Here is a 21,145-nt window from a genome sequence, read left to right on the forward strand (position 1 = left end):
AGGCAAGAGTAGTTTATTTACTTGATGGGGTATGTACACTTGCTCTTAGAACACAATCCTATATGTTTTCTACAAAGGCTCTCAAGGCATAAGTACTTAATGCTTGACATTTTTACTTCCTTTACTTGTTGTCACTTATTCCATATATACAAATAAAAGGGAGGCTCTTCAATTTATACTTGAGCCCCTTTGGTACTTGTGGTTACAATGAATCCAAATGTATGATCATTAAGGACCTTTTAGATAGTTTTAGGGTGCCCAAGCTCTAATAGGCTCAGTTTAGACCTCTTTAGATTTTTGCTAATTTCAAGCTCTTTGTCGAGCCTCGGGTCTTGAAGAATCTGAGCACTTTTGCTAAGTACCTGTACCTAGCGAGTTCCAAAGCCTTTTTTATTTAGGTGCCACTCTACCTGTAGCTAAGGTCTTTTAGAAACTTCTTTATTTAGGTCTTACAATGCCCATCACAATGCCCATGCCTAGCCTTTCTAGAACTTTTAATGCCCGCACACCTAGCCTACCTCCAGGCATCTCCAAACTCTTTTGCACCCATGTACCTGGCTTGCCTTTAGGCTTCTCTGACCTTTCCATACTTGCGTGTGTGGCCTATCTCTAGATAGTTCTAGGCTTTTTTATGTTTGACTGCCCATACCATACCTTAGGGCCTTTTAGAACCCTCCAACGAGCAATCCTCATCTTTATCCCTATGTAACTCACCTTGAGTATACTCCTACACTCTGACCTTGGCCTTGGCCCATACATCTAGAAAAAGTATGTGTCTTTATAGCTTTGGTTCCAACCTTTTCTAGTTTATTACCCATACCATCTTAATCAAATCTTGTCACATGACCCTATTAGTCTTTAACTCACACTTGGTCCTTGATATTCTCCCTTACTTATTCTAGCAATGCCCTAATTGCTAGAGAAATATCGATCCTTCACAATATGCGTATGCTAGATTGATGTCCATCCTTCATCCCAATGGTCCTCGACACATTTTTATGATCATCCATTTCTTTTACCTTGACATCAATGTGTCTGCTATTGAACTAATTTTTTTTTCAAAGTCACCCACTGTGCACTCTAATAAGAAAGATCTAGCTGATCTCTTTGGTTCAATTGATGGCTCTCTATGGCCTTACTTTTCTAATCTTGTTGGCTTAACTGGTGGCTTTCCATGGCCACACAATTATCACCTTTATCGAGAGTTTGAAAGGTCCACTCTTTTCAACTTAACCAAATAACACCTAGCCTTAATGTTCTCATAAAGTCTTTAAGGTGCTAATGATTACCATTATTCTTGCCATTGGACTCTTCATAATTTTTCACAATGGCTATAAGCTTCTTTCGTTATGGGTAATTCCTAGGCATATGTGATCATGAACACAATAAATAATTAAAGGTAATGTCTTTCTTACCTTTATCCTTGTTAGGCTTTTTGGCCCTTGCCTTGTCATGCAAGGGCTTCTCCTCAACCTCCTCTTTTAATGAAAAATGATTACTTTTGTCTCCCCCACTTAAGCAGCTATCTCTAGGCTTAGGAGACTTAGTGCACTTATACTCGACCAACGATTCAGCAATTGTAATTACTTGACTCAAGTCTTGGACCCTATATAGTTCCAACTTGATTCTTGCTTATGGCTTCAACTTGTCGAAGAAGTAGAATAAGGCTTCCTGTTCGCCCAAGCTGGGAACCATAAACAATAGTTTCAAGAACTCTTAACAATAGTCTCACATTCTTCCTTTTTGATGAGCTAGAGAAGCTTTGCCTGAGTTTTTTTTTTTTTTTATAAATTCTAACTTAAACTATCTCATTAGTTCTTTCACAAATTGATCCTGAGTGGTGATTGCTGTCTCTACTTATCACATGCCATCAGACCTTCTATGGCACCATAATAAGGCCATATTAGTTAAGTACAAGGTATTGGTGCTTACCTTGGCTTCTTTTATTGTACCAGCCACTTAAAAGTACTACTCCATGCCTCACATGAAGTTGTTAACTTCTTTCATTGAATGACTTCCTATGAATGGCTTTGGTTTGGGCATCTCCACCCTAGGTCTTAAACCCTTATTTGTAATTATAGTAGCTCAAAACATAACAAACTCCCACCTGAGTTGCTTTAACTCTTCCTATAAGGCTACCACCTAAGCCTCTAGAGCCTCATTGTGCTACGTGAGCACTTTCATCTTTCGAGTCAAGGCACCATACATCTTTTTTTTAAGCTCATCCCATGCCAAGTCTAGCTTTTGGATACAATCCTCGTGTCCTCAAACCAATTCTTCAAATCTTTGAAGGCTAACTTGCATTCTGCTAATTGAAAGTCTATGGATGATAATAAATCCTTCGAACTAACGTTTCTTCCCTTACCCATGGGTGGTCGACCCTCTTGCACATTATTCGTGCATTCCATCTGAGGGTTACTGGCCATGCTTTTACACGTGCACCACATTTGAGAAGCTCGAACTAAGGATTTCCCTATAATTTCCTTAAGAGCACTCAAGCATCTTTGTGCCCTACTCTTGGTACTATGAACCAACAATCGTCCATATGACACTTCCCATTATAAGTTAATAGTATAACTTGTACACTAGCATAAAAGCTGAACACACTTAAATTGACACCAACACCAATCATTGCCAAGGTTTAAAACCTACCGTGGTTGGAACTTGCTCTGATACTAACTCTGGTTGGAACTAGCCTGATACCAACTATCATGGGCAGGGAGCTTAAGCCTAGCTATCATGCGACCTTAATTGGGGAACTACCATCTATATGCCTAAGTCAGCCTTTAAATTGACTCTGTGCCATGCACTAACCAACTATGTCATGCACTTATGCTGGAACTCGACTAACCTCCAAAGAGTTTAGGAGAAAGCTAGGAAGGAAATGGTTAAGGCAATAGTAGTTCATTTACTTTATAGGGTATGTACACTTGATTTTAGAACGTAGTCCCTATGTGTTCTCTACAAAGGCTCTTAAGGCCTAAGTCCTTAAGGCTTTACACTCTTGCTTCCCTTATTTATTGTCATTTATTGTTTATATACAAATGAGGGGGAGGCTCTTCTATTTATACTTGAGCCTCTTGGTACTTGTGGTTATAATGACTCTAAGTGTATAGCCATTAAGGGCTTTTTAGATAGTTTTAAGGTGCGTAAGTTCTAATAAGGTCAGTTAAAACCTTTCTAGATTTTTGTTGGTTTTAGGCTCACTTCGAGTGTAGTCTTGCACTCTGATCTTGGTCTTAGCCTGCATACTTGGGTATACTATGTACCTTTATGACTTCGGTTTCAATCTTTCTTGGTTCGTTACCTATACCATCTCGAGCAAGTCTCATCACATGACCCTTTTGGTCTCAAACTCATGCACAATTGATGACACCAGCATCTACCAAAAAGGTATTCGAGGCAATAATCTACACCAATGGCCCGCTTATGCCAACGGTGGCCAAAGCAAGTGCCCACATCAAGTGGTAGTATTTGGTGATGATGTCTGAGGTAGCATCCCACTCCAAAGGGCTAGCATCTGCTGATGGTATCGAGGCAAGAATGGGCTAGCATCTACCAATGGTGTTAGATGTGATTACCCACACCAACCAATGGCCAAATGTTGTTGATGGCATTTAAGGCAATAGCCCACACAAAGGGCCAGCGTGTGCCAATGGGGTTCGAGGCAAGTGTCATAATGGCTTTAGGACTGCTAGATGAAATGATTTTAGAAAATCAAGGAAAATGGAATTAGTCGCAACCAATCTTTTTTAAAGTGTGATTGGCCACCCAAAGGTTTATCATTTTAATAAAACAATAAAAATGGGTTTAAAAGTTTATAAAAAAGATAAGTTTTGGTCTACAAAAATAGATTTGAATTCGAGAGTTGGTTACGTGTAAAGAAAGATTAGCACCCTCACAACACCCATATATTGATACAAATTAATCATGCATTATTTTTTACGTTAAATAAAAGGGTTTCAATTTTAAATTTAATAATAATTCCCTTTATTTTTTTTGAAAAAAAGAAAATTAATTTTATTAAAACTCTTTATTTAGGAATATCAAGGGAATATTTAAGTTAAAGAATTATCTTACGATTGTCCAACGTCTAGGCAGAATTTTAAAGATAACTCTTTTAACTATTATTCACCACATCCTTTGAAAATGAAAATAATATTTTTTACAGAAGATAATTGTTGGTGCCTCTCCAATATCTAGGCAGAGTACCAAGAATTATTTCTTTCAGGATGTTATTTTTGTTTTATTTTGTAAACTAATTTTTTGGGATAATACTTTTCATAAAAATATTTTTATGCAAAAAAAATCATGATGCTACAATTAGCTAGCAAATGATAATTAAAAATGTAAACATGCAAAATGTGTATAAACAATAATGAATAGATGTATGTATGCTGATGAATGTTATGCGAGATGATAAAATGTTATTTTGAAACTGGGTTCTTAAATATAATGGACCACCCTGACTCCCTAACATCTAGGTGGAGTTTAGGTGCAACTATTTATAGTTATGATCCCATTTTTTATATTTTATTTTTAATTTGTTTAATTCTGAGGTTATTGTTGTTGTAAATTAAAGATTCAGGTGAATAACTTAGTAAAATAAAATTTTCTAAATGCCTTATCTTCTAGGGTGACATTCAGGAACAAATTATTTCATAAGTTTTTATACAAATCTTTGGATTTTAGGAAGGTTTTGGGTGTGGGCTTAGGTCGAGATTTTTAGGGTTGGGATAATCTTAGGGTGATGATTTAAGGTTGTGAGTTGAATTTAATGTTTGCATTAAATTTAAGGTCGTGATGAATTTTTTATTTAGGGTCTTGCTTTAGGGTTTCAAGATTTTAGAGTTTTAGATTTTTAAGGTTTTGGTCTTAAGTTTTAAGGGTTTTAGGGTTTGGTTTTAAGGTTTCAAATTTTAGGGTTATAAGATTAAAGGTTTAGATTTTAAGGTTTTAAGGGTTTTAGGGTGTTTTACGGTTTGAAGGTTTTAGGGTTCAGATTCTAAGTTTTTGAAGGTTTTAAGGTTTGGATTTTATGGTTTCAAGGGTTTTAAGTTTTCGAGAGCTTAAGGTTTGGAAATTTATGGTTTTGATTTTAGGGTTTCGATTTTAAGGTTTTTGATTTTAGGGTTTTGGGTTTTAAGGTTTGATTTTAAGGTTTAAGGTTTTGGGGTTTTGGATTTTAGGATTTTTAGGGTTTCAAGGTTTGATTTTAAAAAAAATGCTAACATCTCTAAAAATCTCCAACATCGAGGAGGACTTCCAAAGCAAGTTCGGTTTTTTACGATTTTTGAAAATTAGGTAAAATTTTCATATATGTTTCTTTTTTATAAAAATTTATTATTATTTTTTTATTAAAATTTTAATTTTTTTATTATTATTTAATAATTCCCTAACATTTGGTAAAATTATTTTTAAAAGATGATTTTTATTCCCTTCACCATCTAGATAGAGAAAAAGATTTTATATCTTTATTATTCTTTCTTTTATTTTTTATATATTTTTTTAATTTTTGATTATATTATTCTTTTGGTTGTTATTTTTTCAACTTTGAAAATTCAAAAAATTTTAAATTATTTTCATTTCTATTATTGTTATTACTATTTAGTTATTTTAATATTTTATAACAAGTTCTATTTTAATTAATTAATAATATTTTTAAGGAATTTATAAAAAATCTAATTTTATTCTTCATTATTATAATTATTATTATTAAAAAACAATAACATTTATTCTAAAAAAAATTAAAATGCATAACTAATAATAAAAACTAAAAATAATATATAAAAAATAAATAAATAAACTAAAAAAAATTTTTGTACCTAAATCAAACCAGTCAATGGTCTGGTCAACGTCATTCCAACTGAACCGATCAAATCAATGATCTCAAGTCAAGTATGGGTGCATGGGTTATGGGTCAACCCACAAGTTGACACATGGATCTAAAGGTCTAAAGTAGCTTTGTTTTGGCGTTTGCTACTTATATATAAATCATTTTTTCAACTCATTTCTTTCCTCTTCATAAAAAAAAATTTAAAAATCCTATTTCATACAAACCCCAAAGGTAAAAAATTAACCATCACCTACCACGCTAGCAACCGTACCAGTGATCACCGATGACCTAATAAAGCCCAAAACTCATCCAATGATTCCTCTCAGCCTCTCCCTTTAATGATCCGACTTTAAATTCACTCAATTATCACTAGATTTCCCCAAATATGAAATCCCAACCTACAATTTCCCTTTTTTTTTCTATATATATTTTTTGTGCTATTATGGCTCTTCCTTTTTAGGGAGGACTGTGTATATTTTTGGTCTTGTTTTTTTGTAGGTTTGTTTTGGCTTTCAAAGGGAGGGCCATAAGTCTTAGGCCAAGGCAGGGCAGTAGGGGAGGGGTTGCTACTGGTGGATGGTTGGTCTCAGTAGGGGTTTAGGGTGTGGGAAGGATAGGGTCGGTATTGGGTTTGAGGGAGGTGGTTCTTGCTGGCATGGTTTTGGGCTAGGCTAGGTGTTCAACTTGGGAAGTGTGGCACTAGGTTTGGTATGTGTGGAGGCAAATGTTGATCTTAGGTTTGAGGGAGGTGGTGCTTAGAGGTGTAGTTTGTGGAAAAACTAGGTGTTTGGGTTAGGTAATACGACAGTAGGTTTGGTTTTGTAGGGTTTCTAGTGGTGCTTGAATGGCCTAGTATGGTTGAGAAGTGGCTGATTGGGCCTAGAAAATGAGATCCAAAGGAGTAATGAAGGCACAGGTTCTAACATTGTGCAAAAATCGTGGTGATTTAGGATGGCATTGGGGTAGTGGCTTATTAGCATTAGGGGGCTTGAGTGGAGGGTGCCTAGTGCCTGAGCCAACTCTTTTGCTAGGAGCGTTGGAAGATGCCAATTGGTGTAGGACCAAAAGCTTAGGCTCTAGTTTAGGTGTCGGTGCCTAAGAATGAGTGAGGGCTTTGGTTTCTATGGGTCTACTGAAAGGGTTCGGATGGGTGCTCTTAGGGGCTTATAGAGGGAGGGCTCATGCCTATCATTTTTGGTTGGGATGATTGGCTGGGTGCTTAAAGGTTCTCTAGTAGTGGCTGAATAGGGTGTGGGCAGGAGATTGGTTTGTTTAGGCACTAGGTACGAGGCTAGGAAGTGCTTGGGTATGCGATGGGATGTAATTTTTATCAGGAGGTCAATTGTGTCTTGGTGGTCTGGGGTGCGTAGGTATGGGGTCGAAGTAGAAGGCCTCAGTGCCTAGATCCTCTACTTGGTAAAAAGCTAGGATAATGCTTGGTGCCTGTCCATTCTGGGGCTGTTGAATGAGGCTCAGGTAATGATAAAAGGGTAAGTTAGGGTTCTGAGGGTGCTGTGTGTTCTTCTTTATCAAAAAATTTGAACAGATTTATAATTCTAGCAAAAAATAGGAAATCATAGCTAGAAAACAGGACAATCAAATCTAACCTTTGTTGAAAAATAGGAAAATAATTTTTTTTAATTTTTGATTTTTTAATTAAATATTTAATACTATTTAATAAAATTAAACCAAAATAAAAAATCAAATCCTAATATGAAGGACTCAGATAAAATTCGATATCTATAGCTATCTTTCTTTGTGCATTTTTTGGAATCGGGAATAGGATAAAGATAAAAACAACAATTTTGTCCGAAGGCTAGCTTAAAATTAGGTTTAAAATTAGGTTTAAAATTTCATTGAAGGCTAGCTTAAAATTAGGTTTAAAATTAGGTTTAAAATTTCATTGAAGGCTAGCTTAACTGAGCTTAAAATTGGGTGCCGATAAACTAGAATTAAAAATGGGTGCCAGCTAAACTGGACTTAAAAATTCATTGGGGGTCAGATAAATTGAGCTTAAAATTTTTTTTGTGTTAAATAAACTAGGCTTCACTCGGATCTAGCTATGAGATAAATTAGGCTTAACTTTGGATGTTAGCTATGCTGGGCTTAAAAATTCATTAAGGGCCAGACAAACTAGGCTTACAATTAGGTGATAACTAAACTGAGCTTAAAATCTTTTCATTAAGTGTCATATCAACTAGGCTTAAATTTTCACTAGGAGCTAGCTAAGCTGGGTTTATAATCTTCATTGGGTACTAGGTAAACTAGACTTAAACTTTCACTAGTACTAGGTAAACTGAGCTTAAAATCTTTCTCAGGTGCCAGGTAAACTGGGCTTAAACTTTTACTAGTACCAAGTAAACTGAGCTTAAAATCTTTCTTTGGTGCCATATAAATTAGGCTTAAAATTTCATTGGGTGCTAGGTAAGCTGGGTTTAAAACTTCATTAGTGCTAGACAAAAATGGTCTTAACTTTTTGTGTAGAGTTAAATTTTTTTGAGGAACTGACAATTTCTATTAGAAATGAAAATAGTGAATAATCACTCCCAATGGATTGGATGATTTTGCACTAAAAGATTCTTGTTAATTGAAAAAGGCTTTATCATTTAAAGGAGATAAAAAGGGTGTATAATTTTTTAGCTAATCCGCCCTTATGTGTCAACTAATATGGGCTTACGACTTCACAATGCTAGCTAATATTGGGCTTTACATGCCAGCTAATCTTGGCTTAAATCTCATTGATGCTAACTAAACAGTGCTTAAGACTTCATTGGTGCGAAGTAATTTGGGCTTGCATGCCAGCTATATTGGGCTTAAATTTCATTTATGCCAGCTAAACTAGGCTTAAAATTTCATCGAGGGCTAGATAAGTTAGGCTTGTGTGCTAGCTATATTGGGCTTAAATTTCATTGATGCTAGCTAAATTGAGCTTAAAACTTCATTAGTGCTAGATAATCTGGGCTTAAAACCCACATGCCAGTTAAATTGGGCTTAAATTTTCAAGAATTAGCGATCCTTGTTAGAAATAAAAGAGGTGAACATTTTCTTTCTAAATGGATTGAATGGTTCTATAAATGGAGATTTCTATTTATTGAAAAGGGTTTCAACTCCAAAAGGAGATAAAAGAGAGATAATTTTTCATATATGCTCATAGATGAAACATAAGCTCTTCTAAAAATGTGAATTACTTGAAAACCGAACATATTCAACATTTTTCTTAGTCTCTAAATGTGATATTTTGATATATGTGAAAGTTAGCTATAAGAGCTTGAGATTTTGAAAGGTTATTTGGGAATGGACAAAAGTTGAGATTTTCGAAATCAACCCATCTTAGACTTTTGGGACTTTGATATTTTGAATCTTTCAAAAAGATTTGGCTTACCTTTGTTTAGCATCCACCACATTTAGCATTAGGAGTGGCCTTTTAGGGTTTGCTCTAGACAACCCATTTTAGGGTTTTCACTTTAGAGCCACATTTATTTCTATTTTTTCACTCTCTTTTTTTGTTTTTCTTATTGATTATCACACCATGCACTTAAAAATTCAAACCTAATTTGAAAGAGAAAGAATTTTTTCGAAAGTAATGATTCGAACAAGAAATTAGGTAAAAAGGGGAGACCCAAAAGATTCATGGAAATTTTTCCAAAAAAAACTCTTTAATTTTAAACCTCTATGCTTATTCGAAGATGAACTTTTCACAAGATATAATATAGGTTAAGGTTCAGGGTTATCAAAGAAAATGATAAAAAGGCCCAAAACAAGTATATAAGGTTATTTAAACTCAAGGATCATTTTTCTATTCGAAGGATACACTCTGAAGTCTATTCAGTTTTGCTTTCCACCCATTCATTTATTTTCCTTTTCCTTCTTTTCTTTTTTTTTTTTCATTTTTCCTTTTTTTTTTCTTTTCTTTTACATTCTTTCACTAAGTGGATTTAAAACTTATTGTGAACCTTTATATTAAGCCTTTGCCCCAACATATGGGATTCCATTCAAACATCCCCATTGTTAACCCTTAAATGCATCCTTTTTTGGCCCTTAGTGTGAAAGGTGATCCTTAGGGGTAACAAGGGATAAATTTCTACATTTGTGAAAGGATAATGAAAGACAACCATTTGTCATTTCAAGTATAAACACTTAAATTAAAGAGCAGTTCTCTTTAGGAAAATGAACTTGAATAAATGTTTCACTTCAAAAGGTTTTTGTACTTTTGCCTTTTCTATTTTAGGCTTTTTCTATCCCTTTTTCCAAAATTTTGAATTTGTAAGGATTTTATTTGGATTTATTTAAATTTTCTAAATGCATGATGTCATAACCATTTTACTTTTCTTTTCATTTCTCTCTTTTTCTCTTTTTTTTTTGTTTTGTTGTGTTTTTTTTACATGCCTCCCATAATTTATACCTGAATTCATTTTGCTAGTAATGCATTTCATGGAAGATGCCCTACTTTAATAAACCAACCTTAATGAAAATTATTATAAGAAAAGGGTCATGTGAAATGAATGAGAAAATGATCATGTGGAATAAACCTATTTAAGGTATCAGATGATCTAAGTTACTCCATAAAAAGAGAATGAATGGATTGATCATAGCTCAAACTGTCTTAAGGGCAATGAGGTCTTTTTTTTATCAGCATGCCCCTAAGACACATGAGTCAAGCCAATTTTAAGGTAAAAAGCTAAAAAGTTGGCAAGTTTCATGATCAATGCACCTTTGGGACATATGGGTCAGGCTAATTTTTGGGTAAAGAGGCTGAAAGGTTAGAAAATATAAGCAACACGCACCTAAGACGCATGAGCCAAGCCAATTTTTGGGTAAAGTGTTGTAAGGTTGGTAAGTCTACAATCACTTTATAGGATTTAGGGTGGCTTTGACTTTGAAAATTTTTTGAAACTTTAGCATAACATTAACACATCAAATTACCACATTTGAATTCTTAAAAATGTCTTATATTCTTGATTTTCTAATAACCACATTTTTTTCATTGGTTGTTTCATTATTCATTGTCTTGGAAAAGAATATCACTTTTTGATATCATAAAATTATTAGGTGAAAACAAGGTTCACAAATTCAAATTCAAGGCAGTTGAAGGGTCATGGCTGATGAAATGGAGTCAACTAGATGATTTAAAAAATTTGGCATTTAGGTATTTGGGAAATTCTTAATAGTAGTCGCCAACTTAGCCTAGACTAAAAACTTTCCTTTTTATCTCTTTTTTGTTTTTTTTCTCTTTTTTCTCTTTCTCCACTTTTTTCTCTTTTTTTAGGCATTTCTCACTCTAAAGCCTTAGTAGTTAGCTATGTGGAGCTTTATTCAAATCTAATCCTCTTTTTTTTTCCTTTTCTTTAAAAAAAAATCTACAATATCTAAAACTTAAACGAAATAAAAGACTTCAAATGATAATATAACCATAAAACATTGTGATGCACAATGTTCACTCATGCAATGCAGACATGCAAACATTCAAAATTGACCCAAAAATTTACATTCCTAGTGGTACTCTTAAGATGATGCTCAAACTTATAAACAAAGGTTCCCCACTTGGTGATTTAATTTTAGCATCATTAACCCGTAACTCTCCCACTATCAATCATCAAAATCACTAATCAATTTTTTTAAATTTTACTAGATTTGCATCAACCAAAGCTTGAATTGTGGCCTTGAAGTTAGTATAGTCTTTTTATGGAATGCCCTTTGAACCTATCATGGAATTCACATTTAGCATTGGAATCATACCATTTCGGGTAGGGAGGTTTTCTAGGTCTTGCAAAAACAACAGAGATCATATGATTTTTGACAAGGTAAAAAGCTTAATGTAAGTCATTGGAAGTGAATGATACATCTTGACTCTCTTTCTCTTATGGCTTTGTGAATGACTTGGGTTGATCCTTTGTTCTGTGAATGTTTATGGTAAAGAAACTAGAGCATACAGCTGATGTGGTTGAGGAAAATTACTAGCTCGAAATGTCAATTGAGAATAATATGGTGACCATTGAAAATTAGCATTTACATGGTCTTTTTGTATTATGTGAAGGCTTTCTTTGCTTTGCCCTTCAACAATTGTTTCTTGGGCTTGTTTAATAAAAATATCTCTCTTCCTTTCATCGTCAGTATCTATAATTCTTCCATTTTTTATCCCATCCTCAATTATGCCCACAACAAATAATAAATCTGTGAACTCTAATGAAGTATTGCTAATCAATTTATCATAATAGGGAGAATGAAGGGTGTCCACAAATAGGAAATTCAGCTCCCTATTGGTAAGAGGTGGTCATACTAGTGATGTCATCTCCTTCCATCTAACTGCATATTCTTTATAGCTCTCATCAGGGCTCTGTCTCATATTTTGAAGGGTTAATCACTTTGGAGCCAACTCCAACATATGTTGATATTGCTTCAAGAATGCCTGCGATAACTCCCTTCAAGTACAAATTTGACTACTTTCTAGACTATAATACCAATTGGCTACTACCATAGTCAAACTTTCTTAAAAACCATTAACAAGTAGCTTTTCGTTACCAGTATAACTTCTAGTTTATGACAGTATTGAGCCAAATGTTCTCAAGATATTCAGTTCCATTATATTTTTCAAAGTTGAAAACTTAAACTTAAGCAGAATAACCAAATCTAGAACTAGCTAAGATTCTTTTGCATCATAAGATTCATCTTTACCTTTAATCACTTGAACTCTTTCTTTTTTTAAAATGATTATACATTCTCTATTCATTTAGATTCCCTAACTCCACCCTTATAGGTCCTAAGCTAGGTCCTTCAAGTTGATCATTTCCTTGAGCATAAAATTCATCGATAATCTTCTCCATCTCTCCTATCAACTCAATATTCTTTTTATCCTTAGAAAAAATTGTAGGGATTATTTTCAAAGAAATTCCTCATTTTAGAGCACACATGAATTGTATTATATTCAATAGATACATAAATGAATGAATGAATGCACAAATGACAAAGCTCTTTAGTAAAAAGTATGATAATTGGCAAAAGAGAAAAAATGAAAGATAAACCATAAATCACATATCTAAGTTCAACAAACAACGTCATATCATAATAAAAGACATTTTTCAAATAGAAGAAATTCATAAAGCATTTCATTTTCCAAACAATCTATCACCTAAAGACCCTTTTTAAACAAAAGTCTCATCCATGTTCATCATCTTGCCATCCCCTTTTCATTATTCCTAGATATTTTAATCCTCTATTGTAGTTGGATCAAACCATTTTGCATCTATGAGTGAATGCCCCTTATGCTTGAAACCCTCACAAATTTCAATGAAATGCCCCGTATTCCAACTATGGTATTCACATCTTTCGTTTGGGTCAAAATATTTTGGGTACAGAGGCTTTAAAGGCTTTGAAGGCAATTAGGACAATAAGTTGTCTCTAAAATAGATAAGGAAAGAGTTTTTTGTATGAAATGGGAAAAAGATCTAACTATTTCTTTTTTTTTTAATAATTTTTAGGGATAATAAGTTGTCTCTGAAATAGATAAGGAAAGAGTTTTTTTGTATGAAATGGGAAAAAGATCTAACTGTTTCTTTTTTTTTTAGTAATTTTTAGGTAACAGGTTGACTAGGGGTCCTAAGATTTGGCAGTGGTGCAAACGCTCAAACTTGAGCAATTGGCTGAACAGATGGTTAAGGAATGAAAGATCGAAGATTTTGGTTAAGATATGGACTTCTTAGAGATTATATGAAGTTTTAAGGCCTGATCATAGATGTTTGGAAAATAGGCTAAAAACAATCATGAAAAGGATTTAATGTAAGTTTGAGCTTAAAACAACTAGTGAAGGCTGCACGAAACCTAGTAACCCCGTCCTAGAAATTAAATTCTAGAGCTCAAACACTTAAATGGTCAAATCACTCATTGCTTTCATGATCTTGTCCAGACCTTCATTATTGCTCAAACCATTAAATGGTTCAGCATGCTCTGAAAGTGTACTAGGCCTAGCAAAAATTGGTTGATTATGACTCCATGAATTCATAGGACTCACTTGGGCTAAAATTGTTAAGGACTCTTGAAAAGGCATCAAAATAAATTTCTTGAGTCTATCCATGATCTTTGTCAACTCAATAGGCTATTTTGTCACCTCTCAAATGTCATTACCAAACTCCTATTGATTTCGTTCTAACGCACTAATTCAGGCTTTCAGTTGATCTTCCATATTTTCGGCTTCTTATACCCACTAACAAAAATATTATTTCAAGGGTTTAATACCAACAATGCTTATGCTATTATTCTTGCTGAATGAATGATATAATTCTTAATTTGCATGCAACATGTATATGAATACTTGAATATGATAGGATGCAAAGATATACACAAAAATGGAATAACCCAAAATTATACAAACCAACTTAATCATGAATGGAATGACTAAATTCCAAAAAGAGAACAAATGTCTTACTTATCTAAATCTTTTTTTTTTTTTGCACTTTTTACGTTTTTTCTTTTTTTTTCTTTCTCTTTTTTCATCCTAACTTTATTTGCACTATTATTAACCTTAAACACAAATTGTATTAAAGTGCCCCAAATATCCTAATTTGGGTAATTTTTATGAAAGAAAATGGCATGGCTTTGAATTCTAAATAATTTCTACTAGAGGTTGACAATACTAATGGTTTCATGAGAACCTTTTTTTTTTTTTCGATGACTAACCTAAAACAAAATCCCCCTCTTAAAATATAATGCCTATATAATGTAAGCAACAAAATCAAAGGATATAAAAAAAATGAATCAATAATTCAAAACAAAAAAGTAACAGAAATAATATAACAACAAAATAATAGAATATATATAGTGTTCTAACTTTCGGTTATTTCTAAAATGGTAGTCATGGCTCTACCCTAGGCAAGCTTCCTATGGCTCATAATATGCTAGATCAAGATTTATTCATCTAAAGGTTCTCAAATGAAACCTTATATCATCGTCTGTTACAGTTTAATAATGTACACCAATCCTCACCTATTAAAGGCTACAAACAGAAAGGTTTCAATTTGAGTGGAAGTGTTTTGCTAGCAAATATAGAGGTTATCAATTCATAAGAGTGTAGTTACTTTGCTTTCTCATAAAAAGATAAAGCCCGGGTGTAGAGCTTATACATGCAAGTAAATATGCAACATGTGTGCAAAAAGATATATTAATCGAACAACATAAGAGAAAAATGAATGACAAAAACCAAGGTAGGATGTTAACATGCAATTTTTTTAAAAAGAATTAAAATGGAGGGAATTAAAATTAAATATCAACTATAATCCAAAAACTCAACAATTCAGATAATACATGATTAGTTTCTGACTTGAATCTCGAAAACCATCCCCAGTAGAATTACCAAGTTGTCATAATGATTTTGGAACCACTAGATGAAAAAGATTTAAGAAAATCAAGAAAAATAGAGAGAGTAGCCACCAATCTTTTATATGGTGTGATTGGCCTCCCAAAGGTTTATCTTTTTAATAAACTATAAAAATGGGTATAAAGTTTATCAAAAAGACAAATTTTGGTCTATGAAAATTGATTTTAAGTTCGGGAGTTGATTACATGTAGGAAAAGATTAGCACCCCCGACAACACCCATCAATTGGTACCAATTTATCATGCATTATTTTTGGTGTTGGATAAAAATGTTTCGGTTTAAAATTTAATAATAATTCCCTTTATTCTTTTTGAAAAACAAAAAAATTAATTCTATTAAAACTCTTTATTTAGGAATATCGAAGGAATCTTTAAGTTAAAGAATTATCTTCAAATTCTCTAATGTCTAGGTAAAACTTTAAAGATAACTCTTTTTACTATTATTCACCATGACATCCCTTAAAAATGAAAATAATATTCTTTATAGAAGATAATTGTGGGTGCCTCTCCAACATCTAAATGGAGTACTAAGAATTATTTTTCTCGGGATGTTATTTTTCTTTTATTTTATAGCCTATTTTCTAGGGATAATACTTTTCATAAAAACATTTTTATGCAAAAAAAAAATGATGATGCTACAATTAGCTAGCAAATGATAATTAAAAGTGTAAAGATGCAAATCGAGTATAAACAATAATGAATAGATGCATGTATGTTAATGAATGTTATGCAAAGTGATGAAATGTTATTTTGAAGCCAAGTTCTTAAATATAATAAGACCACCATAAGTCCTCAACATCTAGGTAGAGTTTAGGTGTAACTATGTATAGTGAAGATCCCATTTTATATATTTTATTTTTTGTTTGTTTAATCCTGAGGTTATTGTTGTCATGAATTGAAGATTCAGGCAAATAACTTAGTGAAATAAAATTTTCTAAATACCTCATCTTTTAGCTAGTATTAGAAAACATATTATTTCATAAGTTTTTATACAAATCTTTAAATTTTAGGATGGTTTTGGGTACAGGCTTAGGTCAAGGTTTTTAGGTTTGGGTTGATCTTAGGGTGATGATTTGGGGTTGCGAGTTGAATTTAGGATTTGCGTTAAATTTAGGGTCTTGATGAATTTTTTATTTAGGGTTTTGTTTTAAGGTTTTGATAGTTTAGAGTTTTGGATTTTTAGGGTTTTGGTCTTAAGTGTTAAGGGTTTTAGGGTTTGCTTTTAGGATTCAAATTTAAGGTTTTGAGGTTTAGAATTTAAATTTTAGCATTTCATGGGTTTTAGGGTGTTTTAGGGTTCAAAGAGTTTGAGGTTTTAGATTTAAGGGTTTGAAAGGTTTTAGGGTTAGCTTTTAAGGTTAACTTTAATGTTTCGAGGGTTTTAAGGTTTTGAGAGTTTAAGATTTGAATTATGGTTTCGATTTTAACATTTTTTATTTTAGGATTTATGATTTTAGGATTTGATTTTAAGGTTTAAGGTTTAAGGTTTTAGGATTTTGGATTTTAGGATTGGGTTTTAGGGTTTTCAGAGCGTGATTTAAAAAAAAACGCAAATATCTTTAAAAATCTCCAACACCAAAGCGGATTTTCAAAGCAAATTTGATTTTTTATGATTCTCAAAAAGTAGATAAAATTTTCATATATTTTTCTTTTCTATAAAAATTTATTATTATTATTAATTTATTTATTGGTTTTTTAATTTTTTTATTATTATTATTGTTATTATTATTATTTAATAATTCTTTAACATCCAAGCAAAATTATTTTTAAAAGATGATTTTTATTCCCTTCATCATCTTGGCAGGAAAAAAAATCTCATCACTTTATTATTCTTTTTTATATATTTTTATTATATTATTCTTTTGGTTGCTATTTTTTTCAAATTTAAAAATTCAAAAATTTTGAAATATTTTCATTTTTATTATTGTTATTACTATTTAGTTATTTTAATATTTTATAACATGGTCTATTTTAATTAATTAATAATATATATTTTTAAGGAATTTATTATAATCTTATTCTACATTAATGTTATTATTATTATTAAAAAACAATAACATTTATTCTAACAAAAATTAAAATGCATAACTAATAATAAAAACTAAAAATAATATATAAAAAATAAATTAATTAACAAAAATTTTTTTTTACCTGAATTAGACCTTTCAATGTCAATCCAATTAGACTAGCCAACTAAGCTAGGGTTAACGGTCGTAAGTCAGGTCTGAGTACATGGGTTACCGATTAACTCGCAAATCAACGCACGGATTGAAAGGTCCAAAACAATGCCATTTTGGCCTATGCTGCTTATATAAAAATAATTTTTTAGCTTTTTTGTTTCCTCTTCACAAAAAAAAAAAAAACTTAAAAATCCTGTCTCAAACAAACCCCAAAGAATAAAAATCGATTGCCGCCTACCACGCTGACCACCGTGCTAGTGGTCGCTGATGGCTGGATAAAGCCTAAAACTCACCCAAAGATTCCTCTCAGCCTTCCCTTTAACGATTCGACCTTAGATTCACTCAAATATCGTTGAATTTTTCCAAATCTAAAATACTAGCCTGTAATTTCCCCTCTTTCTTTTTTCTATATATATTTTTTGTACTACTATAGCTCATCTCTTTTAGGGAGGACTATGTATATTTTTGGTCTTGCTTTTCTTGCTGGTTTGTTTTGGCTTTTAGAGGGAGGGCCGTGGGTCTTAGGCTAAGGCGGGGCAGTAAGGGAGTGGCTATTGGTGGTGGGTGGTTTGTCTTAGTGGGGGTTTAGGGTATGTAGAGGCTAGGGTCAGTTTTGGGTTTGAAGGAGGTGGTGCTTAGTGGTGCGATTTTGGGCTAGGCTAGGTGTTCGAGTTAGGCAATGTGGTGCTGAGTTTAGTGTGTTTGGAGGCTAAGGTCAATCCTGGGTTTGAGAAAGGTGGTGCTTGGAGGCACGGTTTATGGCTAGGTTAGGTGTTTGAGTTGGGCAGCGTGGTACAGCGTTTAGGTTTTTGGGGTTTCTGGTGGTGCTTGAAGGTGGCTTGGTATGATTAAAAAGGGACTGACCAGGGTTGGAAAATGGGATCCAAGGGAGTGATGAAGGCACGGGCTTTAAGGTTGTGCAGAGGCCATGGTGATTTGGGATGGCGCTGGGATCGTGGCTGGTTGCAATTAGGGGGTTGGGAATGGCGGTGGGCATAGCTTGAGTCAAAGGTGCCTAGTGCCCAAGCCAAGCTCCTCTACTAGGTGCATTGGAGGATGCAATCTAATGTGGGAGTAAAAGCTTAAACTCTAGTTTAGGCATTGATGCCTACGAATAACTGAAGGCTTTGGTTTCTATGGGTCTGCTAAGATGGTTTGAATAGGTGCATACAAGGGTTTGTGTCTACTATTTTTCATTAGGATGATTGGCTGGGTGCTTAAAGGTTCTCTGGTAATGGTTGAATAAGGTATGGGTAGGGACTAGTTTGTTTGGACACTGGGTGCAAGGCTAGGAGGTGCTTGGGTCGATGATGGGATGTGATTTCTATTTGGAGACTAGTTGTGTTATGGTGGTCTGGGGTGCATAGGTGTGGGGTTGAAGCAAAAGGCCTCAATGCTTAGATTTTTCTGCTAGGTGGAAGGCTAGGACGATGCTTGGTGCTTATCTATTCTGAGGCTCTTAAAAGGGGCTCAGGTGATGATGAAGGTTAAGCTGGGGTTCTAAGGGTGCTATGTGTTCTTCTTCATCAGAAGAAAAATGACTAGATTTGTAAATCTAGCAAAAAACAAGAAACCATATCTAGAAAACAAGACAATCAAATCTAACCTCTATTGAAAAATAAAAAAAAAAGACTTTTTTAATTTTTGATTTTTTAATTAAATATTAATACTATTTAACAAAATTAAACTAAAATAAAAAATTGAATCTAATCAGAGGACTTAGATAAAATTCAGTGTCTAAAGTAAATGCCCATAACAAGGGCGAGCTTGTCTTTGTAACAAATACCAAGGGAATTTGGTTGTCGTTTGGTTAGACACTCAAGAAAGGGATGTCATCACCTAGCCGAATCGGTTGCAATGGAGACCATCATTCATCCTTAACCCTAGGGGGTGTGGTGTAAAAAAATAAAGTGAGAAGACTTAGGTAGGCGCTAGAGGGAGGGACAAATCGAAGTGACAAAAGGTTGAATCTTAGTGAATCATGGCAGTAAGGCCACTCTGTCACTTATAATACCCTGTCAGATATTTATGTTGTTTGCAAAGGACTCTACCACTCATTCGGTGCGAATTGAGCTCTAAGAAAGCCTGCACGGCTTGTTCACCATGGGGGCTACACTTGAGACACATGCGTTTAAGGGCCATAGGTCCTTACTATAGGTCAGCAATTGAGTGACAAATTCATACATCACTTCTAGCCCAAATTTTGACTTAAAGGTGTTCAGTTATAATCTAGCGCATGGTGGCTTTTCACCATTAACTTTTCAACCATGCGTGATGACAATTATGGGAATCAATGATTCTTCTAGTACTAAGTTGAATTAATATTGTGACACTGCCATCAGTAGGGTAAAACTAACCTATCTCATGATGATCTAAACCAAGTTCACATTCCCTATTGGTGGGTGAACAATCCAACACTTGGTGATTTTTGCTTCATAATGATAGGAAAACCTGACATTGAAGGATAAAAAACCAACATCGCTATGAACACTTGGTTGCCACAAGCCAATTATCGTGTGGTAACTTTTCTAACACTTCTACCTTCAAATTTCAAAGGTCTAAAGGATCGATAGCTCATGTTTTCATGATTCATATTCGTACTAGAAATCAAAATAAAATAAGCTTTTACCTTTTTGTTCCACACAAGATTTTTGTTCTTGTTGAGCTCACTTAAGACAGCTATGTTATCTTTAATAGATATACCACCTAGCCAAACTCTCCACTTGATAAGGCTTTCTACCAAGATCGATCAACTGAGACCTATCTTGGGTCCAAAAGAAGGGGTCGTGCTTGACCTTCGATTCACAGAATAAGTAAAATAACATTAAAAGTAGTGGTATTTCAATTTCGCCTAAGGGCTCGCACTTATCCTACACATCTCGAGTCATTTCACAAAGTCAAACTAGAGTCAAGCTCAACATTGTCTTCCTTCCCCGCTGATTCTACCAAACCCATCCCCTTAGCTGTGGTTCATTGGATAGTAGATAGGGACAGTGGGAATCTTGTTAATCTATTCATGCACATCACTAATTAGATGATAAGGCATTTGGCTACCATAAGAGAGTCATAGTTACTCTCGCCATTTACTTATGCTTGGTTGAATTTCTTCACTTTGACATTTAGAGAACTAGGTAGAAATCATATTGCATGATCGTCCATAAGACCATCGTAATGCTTTGTTTTAATTAAGTGATTGGATTCCCCTTGTCTATAGTAATTATGAGTCAACTATTCATTGCCCAAGGAAAGCCCATAAGGAGTCGTTCCTAGTCCATCCACTGACTGATGCACAACGACTTATTCTCACCGTTGGAACAGCTCGAGTAATGCACTAATAGTCAACAGGCTTGAGATTGGGACCCTTGTGCCCAACCGTTAGAGCCAGTCCTTTTTTCGAGGTTACAGATCCATTTTGCCAACTTTCCTTTCCTACATTGTTCCATCAACCATAGGCTATTCACCTTGGAAACTTGATGCAGTTATGAGTACGACTAGGTTCAAACGGCACTTGGTCCTTCGAATTTTCAAGGGCCACTAGGAGTGCACTAGACATGACAAGACATGTAGTGCTCTTTTGGCCATTGGACCCTAACTCTGACTAAGCTATTTCTAGGGTAGGCAGGTTGTTAATAGAAGAGATAATTCTTCCTGAGGCCCCCATTGATGTCTCTGGACTCCCTAACATCTCGGTTGAAGAATTTTAACTTGATTCCCTTTTGAAGCTCATGCTGAACGTACTATCAATTAGGCTTCCCCTATTTCTT

General features: G+C 34.0%; 1 pseudogene; it reads right to left on the bottom strand.

Moving 5' to 3' along the window:
* Positions 1-19,326: 19,326 nt before the first annotated feature.
* On the bottom strand, positions 19,327-20,825 carry LOC149515675 (25S ribosomal RNA; annotated as a pseudogene).
* Between the last annotated feature and the right edge of the window lie 320 nt (positions 20,826-21,145).

This window comes from Durio zibethinus, chromosome 12 (genome assembly GCF_047325235.1).
Source record: "Durio zibethinus cultivar Kanyao isolate XHJ-2024 chromosome 12, ASM4732523v1, whole genome shotgun sequence".
In the NCBI taxonomy this organism is placed as follows: domain Eukaryota; kingdom Viridiplantae; phylum Streptophyta; class Magnoliopsida; order Malvales; family Malvaceae; genus Durio; species Durio zibethinus.